This window comes from Haliaeetus leucocephalus, unplaced genomic scaffold, assembly GCF_000737465.1.
Source record: "Haliaeetus leucocephalus isolate CR32 unplaced genomic scaffold, Haliaeetus_leucocephalus-4.0 Scaffold147, whole genome shotgun sequence".
NCBI classification, from domain to species: Eukaryota; Metazoa; Chordata; class Aves; order Accipitriformes; family Accipitridae; genus Haliaeetus; species Haliaeetus leucocephalus.
Window position 1 is genome coordinate 1,693,804 of NW_010972583.1, and position 17,328 is coordinate 1,711,131.

Here is a 17,328-nt window from a genome sequence, read left to right on the forward strand (position 1 = left end):
CACCCCTCTGCCCCACAAACCCTCCTGTGGATGCTGAGGATGAGGTTCAGAGCTGTGCCACACACGGACCACCCAAAGGACCAAGGTCCCATTGCCATGCAGTGTATTACGATCAATGTATCAAAAAGAATAAAACACAGACCTTTAAAAGCAAAATTTTGAAGTTCTCTACAGGGGAGTTTTCAAAGCAAAGCAGTTTTCCTTCAAATTTCTTTTGCATGGAAGATTTTGTGAAGATTTTGGCATGTTCAAAACAAAACATTGTCTCAGTTATTAGATCAATTTCCTTTGGGAAAGTGCTAGACAAATTGAGATGCTCAAACTGCAGCCCCTGGCCAAAGGAAGTGTGATCTCTTCTGCCAGGATGCCTACAGGAAAGTGGACAAGAGAGCAGACACGGACTCTTCAGTGCTGGGGCTGCAGCACTGCTCCCAGAAAAGAAAACACTTTTTCCCTGAGGAACCCCTCAATGCCCCACCTTGAGAAGCAGATTCAGGCCACCCTGCAATATTGCAAAGTGTCTGTCCAGAGGCATATTTGGCATGTAATTGTGTCTTTGTGCCCCTTCTCCACTCCAAAAACGGTACAGCACCACACTGGGGAACGCTACATCCAGTTTTCTTAAAGACAACCTGAATAAACCATCTCCAACTGACCCTGGGGCCAAGGCATCAGCACAGTGCAGACCTTTACACCCCAGCACAACAGCTAGAAAATGGGAAGAATCAATTAACCCTGAAGTAAAGGCAGCGCTGCCTGCAAAACCTGCACATCAGGCCCAGCACAGCAGGGGGTTACAGGCAGCAAACACCCAGGTGCTGGAGCAAGACTCAAGGGCTGCAAGGGGTCCTCATGAAACACAACACTAGCCTGACACTAATTATCATACTCCATGCTTAAATCAGCTTTTTTCATTTGGCTTCCAGTGCAAAATTATTTTAATAGGAACAGAAAGTACTCAGCACATTTAATGCATAAATCCCAGCCCGTTTTGCACCAAAAGCGGCAGCAAAGCAGGAGGATGAGTATGGGTCTGGGGGAGCTGAGGAAAGGCATGTACAGCTCCTTCTGTCCGGACAGCAGCCAGCACCATTTTACAACAGGCAATAAACATTTCTAATTAAAATAGTTTATAATTGTCTCTAAAAGGTTAAAAATACTAGAACATAAAATTTGGACTTTTTATGAATAAACTGTACTTTTCTCCCCTGGCTCCTCAGTCCGTCTCCATAGCTACCGAGAGACTTGCTGGGTTGCCTCTGCCAGCTAATTGATTTTCAGAAAGAAATGATTAATAAAGAAAAACAGAATCTCCCTCTTTGGCAGGGCAGCTCCTCACAGTAGCCTCTTCCTCTGGGAGAGCCTGGTCTCCAGAGACAGATCCAAGATCTAGCATAAATCCCCCCATGTACACGAATTGAAGTACACCACAGCCTGAAGTGACAAAATGGACGCACATCCTTAGCTCAGGATGGCCACAGCATTTTATAAGGGAATTATGGCTCATGTAAAAAAAAATTGGATCCATGCCACATGCTCTTCCCAGTAATCTGACACGCTTGCCTTTCCATGAATTAAATTGCATTCCTGGAAAGCAGATACCTGGGTGTCAAAGCACCTCCAAGAGCACCAGGAGAGAGAAAATGACTGCTCTCTGGTTCCTTCCTGGGAGCTTGGAGGCAGGCAGTCAGGTATAGAGGGATAGCTACACCTTCATCTGCATCTCAGCCGCTGCCCTCTCCAGCCACCTCTGTTACACATACAGAGGAAGATTTCAAAATCCCAATATTTTGTTGCTCTTGCCTTGATCCTGCACTCAGATGCTGGACAGTACACCCCATGTCCCCAGTTTATGTGGCAGCTTTTTTGTTACTTCAGGTTATGACATTTGAGAAAATTTTAATCTGCATTTCAGCATCCACTCCCCATACATCTTACATGGAAATGCAAAGAAAAATTTTGATGAAGAGTCCATTGATGCCTGAGCGCTTCATGCAAAATTTAAAGCATTCATGAAAAGTTCTAAGAAAAATTAATTTATGTCAGTGTAATTGCATGTCCTATTGCTTCATCTTTGCCCAGAGCTCCCAGCTGTAACTGTGTCTGTCTTGTGCCAAGCATCACAAACACACATTGCAGAATGTTTAAAGTGAAAGAATTGAGCTTTTCTGTGCCCAAAGCATCTCAGGCATAACTTGAGGTTTTTCTCATCATGCGCCTCTGGGTTCAACACAGGCAGATCCAAACTTCTGCCGCAGTGACCAGTCAGCAGCTGAAGTGGCCCCAAGGTAAGAGCAACAACAGGCAAGAGTTCACCCGTAATGAAGGGACACTTAGTCCCTGTGGGAACACCTGCAGGAGGATTCCGACAGCCTTGGTTTGCTCTTCCTGGTGCTCCCTAGGTGTTACGGTGGTTTGGAGCTGTAAACCCTGCCCATGACCTGTGAGATGAGGGGCAGCCAGCCGTGCTGCAGCCCTTCCCCGCAGCCAGGATCCTGGGAGGTGCTGGGTGGGAGCAGTAAAGCACAAGAACGCAGCCAGACACAGACAAGGAGGGGATGGGAAAAACCCAGTTCCACAAAGCAAATCAGAAGCAATCTTAAGAGCAAGTAACTATTATCCCTCAGCACTTTCAAGGGCACATTTTCAAAAGATTATGCAGAGAAATTTTTTATTTCTTTCTTTTTTTTTCCTCCAAGCCCTGAGCAAACCCCAGCCTTGGGCCCCTGGGCTCAGCTCTTGGCTTGTTCAAGACCATCTGCACCAAGCATGGGGTCCAGGCTCAGCCCTGGCCAGAGGAACACTGCAATGCCCAAAATCCACCTGAGATGCAATGGGGAGCAGACAGCCCCAGCAGCATGCGTGGGCTCCCTGCTGTGTGTGGGGAATCCTGCGACATCCCACCAGCTCAACCTGGGAACCAGTTCAGGAGGGTTTTCAGTATCTCACCAGGGATGTGCATGCTGTTCTGCACCATCAGCAGTGATCCAAATCAGAGTTGGAAAATGACTGACTTCAGCTCATTCTCCAGATCTGACCATATTTACCATTCCCTTTCTAACCCCATTTTGCTAAACATGGAAGCGGTAGACACAAGGGCTCGTCTCTCTTCCGAGGGCAGTGGAAGGAATCAAGAAGGCATTGAAAGCCCTTTGTGGACAGAAAGCCCTTTAAAGAAGCAAGCATCTTGCTTGCACACACCCATGTGCCTGCTAAACAAACAGCAAATTTCTATCTCATACATTACACCCCAGTGTAATTCTCCTCCATTTTATTTTATTGACAAATTCTTTTCTTAATTTATAACAGGAGTGCTACAGAGAACAGCCTGTATGGAGGTGACCAGTGCCACCAAAGGCATAAAGTGCATGTGTAAGCATGTGTGTGAAAGCCCATGTGTACCTGACTCAATGAAATCTTGTTTGTTAAAGCAAGAGAAAATATAAAGTTACCTTTGGTTTCCTTTCCAGATTGCTTTAGTGTTACTGGGTAATATGAATTCAGATCAATCGGAATAAACGATGAAGAAGCTCTGCCTCACTGTATTGTGCCTCAGCCAGGAAGAAAGCAGCTAGCTGGGGGAAACAGATAGAAATGTAGCATTATTTATGACACATCCTCAGCGCTATTTCAGTGATTAAATAATTAGGGAGAGAGATTAAAAATTACTCTAAATGAGCTGAATTTTTAAACACTCCCTCCTCCCCTACCTATGCTGGCTGCAAAGATTTTTAAATCATGCTTTTTTTAAAACTGCTGGCAAAATGAAATATGACAGCATGATAAATATATACATTTGCAATAGTATTAGAAACAAAACACATTTGGTATGTTTCTGGGTGAATAGGAGTGGTTGCATCTGCTGCTTGAAACAAGCTGGTACCTCAACACAACTGGAAAGTAGGTTGTGTAACAGCAGAGCAGAGGCAGATGTTAATTCCTGGTCAGCAGAGGCTGTAACAGGGGGTGCAGCCCAGCAGAGCAGAGTCCCATCAGGGCTTTTGGTGGGACAGGCATGGCTCCCAGCCAGTCTGCTCGGCAAGCAGTGACAGGATCCCCTTTCCTGAGCAGGTCTGGATGTCCCCACATGGGTGCATCGCATGGGTGGCAAGCAGCACTCTGCTTTGCTCCTGAATGCAAAAATACCCAGGCCTGCAGAAGTAAAAGGGAAATAAAAGGATGATCTTGAAGAGCCCAGCCATGGTCAAACTCCCACCAAGTTCCCACCTCTTCTGCACATGGAGTTTGTGGGGAAGGTGGAGATGGAGGCACTGTAAAAAGACATGGTCTGCTGGAAGCAATTCAAGCAGTGAGGTCCTGCCTGGTGCCTGCCAAGCCACTGCACATCACTTGCTCCGCAGTGCTGCCCCACCAGGACCTCCATTAAAATTCAGCTGCCAGAAAATGCCTGGGGCAGCATGAGGAGCTGCTGCCTTCCAGAGCTCCTCCAGCAGCCTCATCCCCCATGCAGTGACTGTCAGCCTCCGAGGAAATGTGCTCCAGCTGATAATAGCTAAGCAGTCAGCTGTTAAAAGGTTAGCACAATGATACCCTTAAAAAGGGAAAAAATATCCCTTGTGCAAACCTTATTCCATCCATGAAAGGAAAAATCCATCTCAGAAGAGGTTACTGTGTTCTTCCTGCTCTTTTCCTTCCTATTTTAGCATTATATTTCATGCTTTTATGTGGATGTCCATCGAGTAAAACAGGTAAATCATGGTGGGCTTGCCTTGATACAGCCTGTATTATTTGCAGACAAATTATTTCCTCTTAGTGGAGGCTTAGTAGACAAATCACTTTAAAAGGCTAAAATAAGGTAGTAAAGGGAAATTGTGAATGTGATGAAAATGAGGAAGCAGCTGTAAAAACAGAGATGTCAGCTGGGCTGAAGCTAGAGGAAGGTGAAAGTAATGGTTCATAAATGGGACCATGGTGCTCTGGTGAGACACTTCACAGTGCATTAGAGCACTTGGAGGTGACTTTTTATTTGGGAAACAGACTTAAGCTTGGTTTTTTAAAAAATATATACATTTATGTATATTTATGTACAAAATATATATGTTTTTATATATTTATGTATGTTTACGTATCTTTATATAGTAAAAAAAAAAAGTACGTAGAAAGGTTGACCTTGCTACAGAACAAGTTTAGACATGACCAGGAAAACCCCAAACTGACTGCTTTGGTGCTGCTTTTTCTGCCAGGGTGCTGCCAGGACGGCAAACGGGTAGATCCCGTTCCTCCCCACTTGCCTCTATATTTCCTCCCTTGGCTGCTTTCAGATGAAGCTCTTGCCCCTCAAGTGCTGCACGACAGCTGTACCACAAGGTCTATTTAACAAGCAGCACCAAAAACTCCTGATGCCTTCGCTAAAGGAAAGCCCTTCTGTGCAGCGATGGACAGGGTGAAGGCAGCAGACCAACTGAGCAGGCAGGTCCCGTTTGCCCTGGGGTGCAGCCCTGCACGCTCACTTTAGCAGCCACATCCCAGGGCCCTGCAGCAAACACCCCAGCTCTGCGGGGCAGCGCACAGCCAGCCACACTGCTGACAGTGGCCCAAGAGCCCTTGCGCAGCTGCAGCGTCTGGAGGAGACACGGGACCCTGAAGAGGCCACCTATTCCTTAAGGATAACAAAGAAAACATCCCCACCAAAAGGACTGGGAGCCCAGAGAGAGCAACCCATGCAGCTCAGCATGCCTCTGCATGCTGTGCCTGCTGAGGCTGTGTGCCACCACCCCCAGCCAGCCCCACACTGACCTTCCCCAGGCTGGTCAGAAGTATTTGCATCTTTTGTACCCCAGCGCAGGCTGGGGTACAGCCCTTGGAGGTGCCCACCATTGTGTCCACATGCACAGCCCAGAGACAACAGCATAAGTATCCATAGGGCTGACAAAACCACCCTCTCCCTCTTTCCCCTACAAAACACCAAACAAGTTTTGTAGTAAAACACAAAGTGTTAGCTCAACAAAGCATCGATTGTTTAGGTAAAAGACTGGAAATTACATGTCCCAAAGAAAACTACTTTTGCTTAGCATCTCCTCCTAACCCGTAGCCCACCCCATGAGCTGGACTCCCAAACACCCATGCCCTGCATGCTCCCCCCTGCCCCAGCACCCAAGGGGAAACTCTGGGACAGCCCCCGAAAAGAGTATTGGGGCAAAAGAGCACAAATACATTTACAATGGAGCACAATAAATTTGTAAGCAGGCATTTGCAACAGAGATGCAGGTGGTCCCTCTTAGATCTGCCTTCAACATGCTGCCTCTACATCTGTGTCCACACTGCACCTCTTTGGCATAGCAGGAATGTAAACTCCAATAAAATCCAGATAGTGTTATTTCCCTTCCCAACAAAGAGAGCATGACGTCCTGCCACAGAATAGGACAATAACTTCATGGGTATAGTACAGATAGGCATAAACCAGAGCCAGATAAAGCAAATAAAATGCTGTTAGGTGTTTCTGGTCCTATGAGCCAGCCAAGGTAGGTAGGCCAGAGCTGGGACTTACCAAAACGAGGAGTGCTTCTTTCATTGCATCCTCCTCTTTACCTTTTTCTACATGCGCATATTTTTCTCACTTTGGGTCCTGTTGAATTGTGTTTCTACTTGTTTCAGCTGCCAAAAGTACTGAGCTGCTTTGGCACATGGGCTTGCACACTTCTGAGCAACATGGCTTTTTAAAAATGAATGCCTTTTGTCCCTCTCTTTAAACACATATACCAGGCTCTGAGGCTTGTAAAGACAGCAGCAATTTTCTGCTAAGTGGCTAATTCAGGGCAAACCATAATGATTCATCAAAGGAATGAGTGGCTACGGCTGGTAGAGAAGCTGCTTTCCATATCCAACCCAGCATTTAAAAAAGCAAACTTGCTGTTTCTTAATACCTTTTGGTACTTTCATACTCCATATAGTTTTTTAAAATACAGCTTTTAAATACCAGCAACCCCCAAAATCTGGAACATCTCACAGTGAGGGACAAACTTCCTAAAAAACCAGCACATTTCTGGCTAAAATAGCTGATTTCCAACACCTGCCAGTGAAAAAGGGCCCATGGGACAGATTCTGGGCTTCCAGGGCATATATAGTTTGCAGTTTATTAATAAATGATTAATTACTAATAGAGAACTTCGGAAGAAGCACTGGATTGTGACAAAGCATTCCCAGACCAGAGCCATGCTGCACGCCCCATTCCCCAACCTGTACGTCTGCTCACACACTGCATATGGCATAAATTGACACTTTCATTAGTTTTTCCTAAATAAGACCTTTTAAACCTCCTCCAAATATCATTTTTTGGAGTTGGGCAACATTTTTCCACAATATTTTTATGCATGACTCCATCTGTGGACTGCAAAAGCAACTCAAAGAATACCATATTTATATGGGGCCATAACAGCAGCTTGGTAACACACATACAGACCAACCAGGCTGGTATAAATGAGAACATTCGGGTAGCGACTCAAACTAAAATCAGAAAATGGAATTTAGGAACTGATTTTCAGCTAACTAGAGTCATTGATACTCATATACTTCTCACACAAGCACAAAACGGAAATAAAGAGGAAAAAATTAAAATGCTTTACAGTGTTCACTAATTCAGTTAAACTTGTTCACTTTCCATGAACAATCTTGCCATTGAATTCACTGGGAGGAAAATTCACAGAAACAGGGTTTAGTGCATTGTTTCTACAAAAGAATTTGGCTTTTTTTTTTTCCCCAAGTATCCCTGTGAAAATTGCATTTAGGAAGTTATTTATGGTCCTGCAGTTAGTGTGTTCAATGCTTTTCACATGCCCTATACAAAGCATATATATCTTAAAATTCAAACAGTGACCCACTGGCACCACGGTACGGAGGCAAGCACGGCAGGATTTACTCTCAGTGGCCATGGTACCACTGCTGGGGAAGAAACATGGGCAAGATGCCAGCATGTGCGATACAGCCTCAATTTTAGGGTGAAGCCTCTATTCACTTCTCACTTCAGACAGCTCATTGCTTGAGCACTTGTTCTACCACAAGCACACAGAAGCTGAAAAATGTTTTCCTCATTATGTTTGGGATGAAGGTAAAAACAGTGCTTCCAGCAGGATATAGCCATCCTTCAGATTGTTTCAAGGCACAGCAAGCATATTAGTCACGCTGGAGTGCCTTCTGTATATACACTTTGCCCAAATAACACACATACTGCAATTTTCTGTACCAGTTCCAGTTATGACTCGTACCAGTTACATCTGATACACTTGGCAACCCTCTACCCATTGCTTATACTCCAGAAATTAGAAGCACCAGTCTGCCTCTGGGGCATGAAGTGCTGTGCATCTCTGCTTTGTCCTCCTTAGAAAAAGAAGTGCTATAGCTGAACTCTTCTCACTAAGTTTAAGACAGCTTCTACAAAGAGATTCTCACATGATACCTAGTAAGAACTACAGCACCTCCATTCCTGATGGATGCAGCTGCCTGCAGCAGAAAGCCCTCTGCCTGAGAGGTGTGAGCTGCTCAGCTGCTCACTTCACTGCAAGAATGAAAAAGCACATTAGCAGAAAAGGCAAGGCACTGATTGCAACAAGTATCCACACAGCATTCTAAATCTTTGGACATACAACAGGAAAAAGAATTCATTATCTGAGAATACTGATGTAAAACTGGAAAAAATAACCAGTTTCTGTGAATTAGATAAATTGAACTGCAGTAGCAAGGACATGGTAGAATGCCATACCCCTATATACTTCCTAGAAGGAGCTAAAAAACTATTTCACCAAAGGCAGGGGCTCAGCAATGGAGCTGCTGGTGGATTGGATGTCTTTCCACAACGAGGCATTGAGCACCTGATCAGAAAAGGCAAAGCAGAGAAATTCAGGGCAGCTCTGATTAAATGGAGGAGATACACAGCTGACCATTTCTTGGCCCTGGAAGACATGGTGACCAGGCTAGAGCTACCAGGAATAAGGAAGGAGGAAGGAAAACCTAATCTCAATTAATCCATCTAACAAGCTTACAGCTGCCATTCTGTAACCTGTACACTGGCCAGGTGCTGTGGTCTCCTTTGAGCAGCTGCTCAGCAGGACCAACCACACATGTCAGACCTTCAACTGCAGGTTCAACCTTTAATTAGCACCTGTCCTTCACAGACCTTCCAGTCACTGCCATCCCTCTCAAGACAGAATTTTATATATATTTATTGTTTTAAATCTAAAGCTGTGTTTTAAATCTAAAATGTCTTTTCACATTCAAAATGCCACCTCAGGATGAGAAACAATAAAATTGAAGCCAGAATAATAAACACCAGTTTCCCAGAACATGTCTGGAGCTAACCAAACCTCTGCCAGCAGGAGCTCTGAGCCTTTTCCCATGCTCTACCTCTCACACCATCAGGTTGTCTATTTGCAGCTCTAACTCGCAAATATACATCATACGCAGGCTGTCAAGCTTGACTTACAGAAAAATCTTTCAAACAAAAAAAATGCAATTGATGCTACCAAGGAGCTGAGTGCCAGAGTGACAGGCAGCGGAGATGGGTGGCATAGACCACACTGCTGTGGGGATGGGGTGCACCCAGGTGAGCAAGGTGCAAGGGAGGGTTCTAGAAAAAACCTGAAACTCAGTTTTTCATGCAAACCAATAAGTCCAAGGAAGCCTTATTCTTATTTCATGAAAGATAAATACAGCTAATCACAGTACTTTGATTTATTCTGCATACTTCAGGTCCCAAGCATTCCTACACACGAGCAAACTTAATGTCTAGAACAGCATTGTTACTACAAGGTAAACCTATATTTATGATGCGATAGCATCTGCTCTGTGATAGCTTTAAATTAAGAGGTTGGCATGGCAACAGATGCTCCCACACTGCTGTGTCTGCCTCGTGCTGCCATTTTGCTCAGGATCCCCGGTGGGTTTAGGATTAACCGCCTACAGTATTTCATTTTGACTAACGAAGCTAGTTTTGGCTGAAGCATCAAACAAACAGCTGAAACCTAGTATGGACTGTATTTTTTGTTGCCTAGCTGCTCCATAATTTTAAAACACATCTTTCTGAATTCACACTATTTTTGGTCCTCCAAGCTCCTCCTTGATGCGCTACCAAGCAGCAGTGACAAACCATGCTGAGGACCAGATCCTGGTGAACACCTTGTTCAAGTGTCACCGTTTTTTGTTTCCACGTTGTCACAGTACACAGAACAGGTCTCACACACCTGTGCTGCGCACGGGCATTTGCCCAGGACCCAAGGAGCAATGCTGTCTCACAGATGATATTTTGCACTGTTTTTCTCCACCCAGCATCCTCAGTGGTCCTTGTGCAGGGGCCGATTTCACCACGTCTGAACAGCAGCATCAGAGCGTCTGCGAGCGTTTTGTTGTGTTTGGTATTTGAAATTTAAGAAACAGAAGATTTCATAGACTTCTCCTCCAGATATACATCCATTCCTGCCTAAGGGAAAGTAAAAATCCAATTTCTTCTCAAATAGAATGCCAAGGATCTGTCAGCAAGGAGACAGAAAACAGCCCCTTTATGCTGTTAGACAGACCAGCCCACCAGACATAACAGGGCAGCATTGTGCCACTCTGCTGCCTGCCGCTTGGATGTCACTTGTGAAAGAACCACATCCAGAGGGAAGAATAGCCCCAAGTGCCCCTCCAGCAAGCCAAGGTGGGCAAAAGCTGCCTACATTTAATTCCACCCAGTACCACCAGCAAGGAGCCTCACCACCACACTTCATGGCTGTTTTTCCAACATGCAACCTTAAAATCCTATCCCATTGCTGCTCTTTTTATTGAAATGTTATCAGTTGGCTAATGACTTTATTAACATCAGGCAATCAAGACTTCTCCTAATACCGACTTTTTAGAGCATTTTCTCTGTCTCTCTGAAGTACATGCACATTATACTAAAGCACAGACAATGTCATTGCTCTGACTCCATGCAATGCACTAACAGGGCAAAGGAAACCTTCCCCAAAGAGCCACAGGTTACCCCATATAGCATCAGCCCAGCTCACTCTGAATTTCCACAGCAGAAGCAGCTACTATACCTAATGAAATATTTTTCAATTAAAAAAAAAATCTATATAACAGTCTGAAGAAGCAGAGTGCATTCTGCATCCTCTGGGGGTTGCTGCACACAACCTGCAGCAGTTCCTACATCTCAAGATTTTGGGTTCTGTTTCACCAAACACACCTTTTCCTGTGACAGGCAAACTTCCAGAAATTACACTTCCAGTCATTTCTGGGTAGAACACACATATGGGGCACATCTGATTCATGAAGACAACTGGTTACCTTGCAAGTACAGGTGGAGTAAGCATCTCAACAATTGCTACCTAACTGGTCTTTCCATAAGCCAGTTGGCTTTTTCTCAAGGTGATGCTGGTGGCCAGGCTGATGGAGGAACAAGAGAGCCATACTCCCGGGGGCATGAAAGGAGACATGAAATAAAATGTACCCAGACATGAGCCTGCTTGCTCCAGCACACCTGGAGCAGGACATCTTGATGGCTACTGAGAGCTCAGAGAAAGGCAGGTTCACTGCTGATGAACCAGGTGGGCTGGGGGAAACACTTTTCCTGAAGGCAGGGGTATAGGTATGGTAAGGAGAACACACATAAAAGCAGGGAGGGAAAACCAACCCATTTCATGCCTTTACATTTCTTTTTGTTAAAGAGGAGATTCTTTTATGGTTTGATTGATTCCCAAGACATTTCTCAGCAAGGTGGATCTCTATGTTGGCAGCCTTCCCAAAGCCAGTGCTCACCACCCAGCTCACCAGAACCAAGCCATGGCTCTGGGCTTAGCTCCAGAGCACTGCCTTAAATAACTCAGCAGACAGCGATATTATTACAAACATGAAATCACAGATGCTCAGACAAGTGATAATTTCAGTTCAAAAGAAAAATACTGCTCAAAGCAAAGTTATGAAATTTATGAATAAACTTCATTCTTAACAGGTTTTGTCACATATGTTGTTCACAAATAGCAGCACAATAAAGCAGCAGAAAGGTTAGGTCAAGAATGCAGCCAAATCTTTCAAAACAATTTTTGCAAAGCACTCAACAGTTTTTAGAAGTTAATACCAAACCCCAGTACAAAAAAGGGATCTATTAATAGCCTTAAGTTTTCCCAAAGGAATATCAGTTCTCCCTATAACAAACTCCTTAACATGCAAAATCTTTTTCCTCCAAACACCCATATAAGATCTCTCCATCAATGGCACAAAGCACACTGGCTTGTAATCACTTTCTCACACTGTTTCTAACTTCTGCTTTCCCACCACTTCTGCTGTGACATCTTTACCTTCCTTTTAATCACCCGAAGTCCATGCACCTAAGCAGCACTTCTGGGGCTTTAAGGATATCACTACATGTCTTCTTTGGGGATCTCCTTTTTCCATTCTGACCCCATCACTGTGCTGAGCAGCTTCACCTTGGCAGCTCTGGGCACTGCCTGCTATAAATTATCAACAGTGTGCACAGCTGGAAATGAGTGAAAAATACACAGCAGCACTAAACCCATAAGCTGAGGTTCTTTTTGTGGAAAAAAAAAACAAATAAAAAACAACAGTGAAGAGTTGAGGGCTACTTGTTGTAAGTAGTGTTTAGTATAAAAAGGCATGGGCTAATGAGGATGGTCTGTAGGCAAGTGATACTGGTGTTGAGAAGATTTTGCCTGGATCACCATGCGGTTGGGATAACTCCTAAGTAAATAAAGAGACAAAGTCAAGAGACAAGCTGCTTCTTGTCTACAGCAAACCCATAGCTAACATGAAAAGGTCTCTGGGTGGCTTCTAGACCAGCAGGAAGAGAGGAGGAGAATTTAAGAAAACATATTTTATTCCAAGGATAATATTCCTGCTGATCAACCAAACTGGGAATCTATGAGACAGGCTAACTACCTTCCATACATAAGCTGCACAGGTAAATTTTAACTGGCTTATTTTCAAGGAGAAGACTTCAGCAGTGAAACTTTATATTGGCTGTGAAACATCAGCTGTAATTCTGGAAGCTGTAAGAAAGCCAGGGCAGAAACAAAACTTGAATGAGATGCCTTCAAAGGTATCAACAAAACTGAGAAACAGAAAAGCAATCATTACATGGTTAATTAGGAAAATAAAAGCCTCATTTAAAAATAGTGCCATCTTGTAAGGAAAGGAATTAGGGAAGATAAATACTATGCAGCAGAAAACTGAATTTCAGAGAGTATTCTACTTACAGAAAGAAAATATCCAAATCCATTTTCCAGAGACATAGTACTACTCAGGGCTTAACATATCTTCAAAGCACCACACAAGCAGAAGTTTAGCTTCACACTTCATTCTTAAATTTAGCTCATTTTAAAACCCTGCGTGTGGCAGAGCTCTTCACAGAGTCAGCCTCACTCTGGCTCTTTGTTTCCCTGTAATTACTCATGGCACCAAGACCCAAGTCCAAAACACCTGGGCTGATGCTGGGGAGAGCATGGCCATGTCCCCAGCCCCAGGGGACAGGGTATTTGCTCTCCCAAACCACCGCCTGGCAGGGAGCATGCAGCAGAGCATCCTAAAATAAGATATGAACTCTTCAACCTATACAATGGTGGTTCTACTGGTATAGATACAGATAGGTATGTCTCTAGCAGTCAAGAGATGAGCCAAGCCATAAATCTGTAGTTCTCACATCTACAACAACCAAGACAGGTAGGTACCAACAGACTTTCCAAGAAGGCATCTCAAGTTGTCTATGTAGGCACCTCCCAACAAGCCACAGGTTAAAGACAAGCATTTGCCATGACTTAAACTCTTCTGAACATTTTGTGGCTGAGTCAGGTCATGGTATGAGAAAATACTGCAGTCCCATGGGGTTGTTGTATGGCACCATGGACTTTAATGATCAGTTATTAAATCAGCTTGGTTGAGCTGTAGTTAAGCACGCTGCAGTATCAGCCTCATTTACACAAACAAACATACTACTCCTCTTACTCAATCCATGGTTATGCTTCCACACTGTTCATTTGTCAATAATAGTAATAATCCTAATTAGCTATGAAATCCAGCTCTTGCAGTTTAAGCCACAAGTTCCAACTTAGAGTCATTTTTTTTAAGCTACCCTGAATCAAGGGAAAAATCTCATGAACATTTTCACGCAAAAAAGATCAAGATTTAACACCTCATCCAGCTAGTAAAACAAAACAGCATCCAATTTTCAGTGAATAGAGATTAGTCTACACAGTGAAGTCTACACAAGCCATTTATTTTTCAATTAGTGGTCCATCCTTCTACCTCCTCCCTGAGTGCCAAAAGATACAGATGTGCTAGAGAGACAGGCCAAAACACTGCACTTGCTGGTGCTCTGCATGTGCGTGAATGCATTCTTTCCATTGTTTCACCTACAATGGTTTCACAGGATTTTGGCAATAAAGAACAAAGTTCATTTGTGGTACATCAATTAAAGGAAACAGAAAATGAATCCCTGAACACAGCAAATGAATGTTAGTGATCAGAAAATAGCTACAAAGAAATAGAGACATAGCAATCATTCTTCCAAAAAAAAAAAAAAGAAGGAATAAAGGCAAATTGCACAGCAAGCTGTTTACAGAACTCAAGAACAGAAAATTGCCTGACCCCAGGAAATCTCCACCAGGCAGAATATATGCACAAAATAAAACAGCAGAACTACAAACACCCCAAGAGCTGATATGCCACTTCTGAGGGTGCAGAAGGTGTTCTCCCAGCAAACATTTATTTGGGTGTGGACTCACGTCAAACAAATCTAAGTTAGCCTCCAATGGCACTTCTCCATTCTGCAAGCCCCAGACTTCAGAGACACTCCTGACCATCAACACAAGAGATCCAGGAGCTCTCACACATGTTGAGCAAGTAAAATATTAAATTCAAAATTCCACCACTCTGAATTTTTAATTACTTAAATTTCAAAGATTATTTAAATTTCAGACAATATGTACTAATAAACAGTAGTTTAAAAACACCTTTAAAATACCATATCTGTAAGTATAAGCCTATTTTCTAAGTCTTTATGTTTCTGCCTTAAGTTTGCATGTTTTAAGTACTTATAATAAAAATAATCCTATTAGAAAGAGACTACAAAAGCAATTGCTCCACCTATTCTACCCTGCTCAGGAATCCAGTTCCTGCCTTCATCAGGAGGGACACACATCAGAGGGTTTGCTGCCAATTCTGGACAACAGCAACCTTACAAGGAGAGACATGGAAGGGGAGTCCAGAAACCTCCAGCAAAGCTGGCACTGGTTCTACTTCCCAGGCATTTTCATCACTAGCAAAGATTTTTGTAAATGTTAATTGCTACAGGACAAAATAATCCCAACAAAACCTATTGCAAGGCTGGGTTAATCACACACCACAAAGGGTGCTGGCAGCTAACAGCAGCCACAGCTGCAGGGATGAGCCGTTTTCCTCCATCAGTGCAATAACACCACCTGCATGGACAGCAGCTCTTCATTACTTATATCCCAGCAGTGGCCAGCAAATGCCACGCTCCAGACTGCCCAATATAAACAGGTAGATTCGGGCTAGGAAGGCCTTGACAGTGGTGTGGAAGAGGCACATTATTGCAGTGAAGCAATGACACCGCTGCACCATCAAAAGGGGCAACTGATGGCTACCATCCATATCTAAGCCTTCCTCACAAGGAGTGGAAATTGTTCGGTTGTCCTGACCCACCTCTTCCCACCAACATAGATAATGTTTCTTGGACACCACCTCTACCAGATCTCTTCCTAAGACTAGCTATCTGTTTTACTGGAAAGTGAAAGCCACAGGCTTTGCACACATGCCTCTGTCCCTGCAGTAGAAGACTTGGTCCTTCTACTGGAGACCTGAGGGGAAGATGTTCTAGGCATACTGCACAGCCTACAGCCAAGGTGACCATATACTCAGTGTACAGTGAGTGTCTGATATGTACTCAGTATATTCTGTAAAGACACTGATCACATCTGAAAAATGTGCTCAGGACAGATTTATACACCAAAACCTGCTTGTCTCGTGTTTGCTCCTTGCCACAAGCCAGTGGGGGTGCTGCTCCAGCCAGGGAGGGTCACCAGGCAGAGACAGCTTTGATGGTGTCTTCAATTCACAACTTTTTTCCCCTGTACACATTATCCACAGGCTCAGCCCACATTCAGCCAAAAACTCTTCCCCTGCTTTGTTCTCAGCCTTTGCTCCACAACCTCTGGGCTTTCCTTCTTACTTTTTCATAACCTCCAGGTTTGACAAGTTTATGTGATTATTTTTTTCTCCTTTTCCAGACCTACCCAGACTTACAGTGCAATTACGAGTGAAATCCTCCAGGCCCCAGCTATTTTGCAATTAGCTGGTTTTCCTACAGGACAGCATTGGGATGAAGGCTGTTAGCAGCTTAGGCCAAGTGACTAAACCATCACATGGGTGATCCCCCTGCCTTTGAGCCCAGGGCAGACACAGATAACACCCTATCACCCTGATCATCTCTGGAAGAAGGCAGCACTGGATAATAAACTTTAAGTACATTATCAGTTGAGATGTTTTTTTAATTACATCTTTCTAAATGCTATGCCACAGCACACATAAAGAAACACTCACAAGGAAGTTAATTGGGATTAGGTATGGCAAGAGCAGTGGCTCCTTGCTCAGAGGCTCTCTGCCTTGCAGACCGTCCTGCACAGGGGAGGCAGCAGCCCTGCCTGCACCCCTGCCCCCAGGACAGAGGGGCGAAGGGTCTCCCCAGGGGACACAGGCTCTGCCAAGCATCTGGAAAGAAAAAGCCAAACACCAACGACATCAAGCAGTTCTGTTGTGAATCTTGTACGTGCACGGCAAAGTATTTTTCCTTTAATTAGATTTTCTACAGCTCAGAGGATGCTGGGGGACCATTACAGTCTCCACTATGACACAAGAAAACAAAGCTTGCAGTTCCACGCTTACATCTGAATAATATAAATGGAGCAGCTTACAAAGCAGCAATTTACCTAAACACAATTCACATGGCCTTTGTCATGATACATTGAATATACGGGCTGTTAAGCCAGTAGGGATATTGGTATTCCTAAATTGCCCCCATTTCAGATGCTCCAAAGCTCCATGGAAATGCCATAGCATACAAGCATCCAGGCAATAACTTTTCATCACACAATTTTTAAAGGACATTTCAAATGGGTGCTGCTGATGTCTGAGACATATTCAGAGAAAGAAGCTGACATCAAGCTGCAGCCACCAGAGAAGCAGAAACACCACAAACCTGGAAGAGATGGAAATGGGCCCTTCCAGGGGAGCTCAGGTGCCCACCAGCACCTCAAGAGAAGTTCAGTTTAAGAGAAGCTCCCTCTGGAAAGCAGCCTTAGGATGGGT